The following is a 2,626-nucleotide window of genomic DNA, read 5'->3' as shown; positions in this document are numbered from 1 at the left end:
TGTACTGCTGGGGCCTGCTGTGTAGTGTGTGTGTGTGTGTGTGTGTGTGTGTGTGTGTGTGTGTGTGTGAGCATGTGTGTGTGCGTGTGTGTGTGTGTGTGTGTGTGAGGTGTCCCACTGGGGCCTGCTGTGTGTGTGTGTGTGTGTGTGTGTGTGTGTGTGTGTGTGTGTGTGTGTGTGTGTGTGTGTGTGTGTGAGGTGTACTCCTGTGTGTCTGGCTCCTCACTGTCACTGATGACAATAACACACACACAGGGACAAAGACAGAGTCCCTGCACACACACACACACACACACACACTCACAGTGTCCTGCGGTGTGATGCCTGCAGCCGAGGAACGTACGCTTGCTGCTGCTGCATCCTGTGGCGCAGTACACACACACACACACACACACACAGACTGTCAGGCTGTCAGGCTCAAGCCAGATCAGGCACGTAACTGACGTGCTCTGTTCCCAAAACACAAAAATAGATTTAGAGGACTGGTTAGAGGACTGGTCTAAGTTTTGTAGAGGTCTGGTCTGATGCCGATCACTTTGAATGATTGTTTGGAAGCTGCTCCACAGTGTTGTTGTTGTTGTTGTTGTTGTTGTTGTTGTTGTTGTTGTTGTTGATGGTGGTGGTGGTCTGCTGAAAATAAATAGAGCCTCAGTGTTTTTCTCCACAGTGGCTCACTAATGTATCAGACACAGTGGAGTGACTCAGTGGCATTAAAAAGAGTAGCGAAGCATCCCCTGCAGTTGCCCCTGACAACACTTGAACCTGGGGTGTTTACGTGGCTAATAGCGGCTAATGGCAAAGTTAGCGGTGTTAGGCCCAACTTTCCTGTGTGGTGTCCAGCAAAGCAGTAAACGTCTGCAGGTCTTCCCCATTAATACACACACACACACACACACACACAGGAGTGTAATCACATACCTCCATTTTAAGCGAGCTTCATCAGCCTTAATGGGATCCCAAGGACAGCGAGAGTGAAGCGATGGCCATGCTGAGGGAGCCTGTGACACACACACACACACACACACACACACACACACACACACACACACACACACACACAGGCCACGCACAGGCCTGAAGGACCCTGTGACTATTAGCTTTGATAGGTTTCTGTGAGCCCCCCAGAGCTTTAAGAGCCTCCTTTACACCTCCTCGTCTTCCTCCTCGTCTTCCTCCTCGTCCAGCTTGGTAAAATGGATGGAAAAATACGGCTATTAGAAAACATTAGGATGTCGGCAGACACGCCCCAACATGGCCCCCACCGAGTGGAGTGGAGGATCGTACTGACATGAAGATGTTATGGAGTGTGTGTGTGTGTGTGTGTGTGTGTGTGTGTGTGTGTGTGTGTGTGTGTGTGTGTGTAGAGAGAGAGAGAAGGCAGGGGCCTTCAGAGATGAAAACGACCACAGCAGGGATTAGTTGCGTCCACACTCTCATCGACAAGGAGAGCAGTGTAATCTCCACAGGTGGACCGAAGGATCCGAACAGCATAAAACAGCGCAAGAGCAGACTCTTGTTCAGAGCTATCCAGAAAAAAAAAAACGCAACAGAAGAAAGTCCCAGAGAGTTAAGATGAATTATTCACCACCAGCGCTTCATGAAAAATAAACAACACCCAGCAGCAGCAGCAGTAAAAAAAATGCTAAAAGACTTCAGGCCGTTGTCCGTGTGGGTAAGAGCTACAAAGAGATCTGCACGCGCTTGTCAACCCTCTCCTGGGAGTGCGGGTTGAGCTATAGTGTGGTACCATAAAAGGCGTTTCAAGGATGTAGAAGGCCAGTTGATATGGTTTGTTGTAAAAGCAGTGGCTGTTGATGCTTCGAGCTATTTCACACTTTCACACATTAATTCGCTTGGCGGACTCTTTAATCCGACGTGATTCTCGGACCAGGAAAAACACACATTTATTTGTCAGTGTTTGAGTTCCCAGGGGGGAACTGAACCTGTGACCTTCGCAGTGTGTCGGCACGAAAAAACTCTGGTGTGAGTTTGTCTCACAAAGTAAAAGGTTTTGAAGCGCAATTTGGCCCAGATTCACACCAGAACAGAGCCAGATCAGAGCCACATCAGGGCCACATCAGAGCCAGATCCACTCAGGAAGCAGCCATCCTCTGTGTTGATGCAGAGCCAGTAGCTGTTGCCAAGTGGCCCATTCAGCCGACACAAGACGCTAAGAGAAGGAACGCTTGCCAGCCAGCGGCTCTGAGGTGGGATGACCGAGCGTCTGGTCGTGAGAGAGCGTCTGGTCGTGAGAGAGCGTCTGGTCGTGACAGAGCGTCTGGTCGTGAGAGAGCGTCTGGTCGTGAGAGAGCGTCTGGTCGTGACAGAGCGTCTGGTCATGACAGAGCGTCTGGTCATGAGAGAGCGTCTGGTCGTGACAGAGCGTCTGGTCGTGACAGAGCGTCTGGTCGTCTGGTCGTGAGAGAGCGTCTGGTCGTGAGAGAGCGTCTGGTCGTGAAAGCGCGTCTGGTCGTGACAGAGCGTCTGGTCATGAGAGAGCGTCTGGTCGTGAGAGAGCGTCTGGTCGTGAGAGAGCGTCTGGTCGTGAGAGAGCGTCTGGTCATGAGAGAGCGTCTGGTCGTGAGAGAGCGTCTGGTCGTGAGAGAGCGTCTGGTCGTGAGAGAGC

This window comes from Alosa sapidissima, chromosome 5, assembly GCF_018492685.1.
Source record: "Alosa sapidissima isolate fAloSap1 chromosome 5, fAloSap1.pri, whole genome shotgun sequence".
Taxonomy (NCBI): Eukaryota; Metazoa; Chordata; class Actinopteri; order Clupeiformes; family Clupeidae; genus Alosa; species Alosa sapidissima.
The sequence above is the reverse complement of the archived record's forward strand: the minus strand, read 5'-3'. Positions refer to the sequence as shown.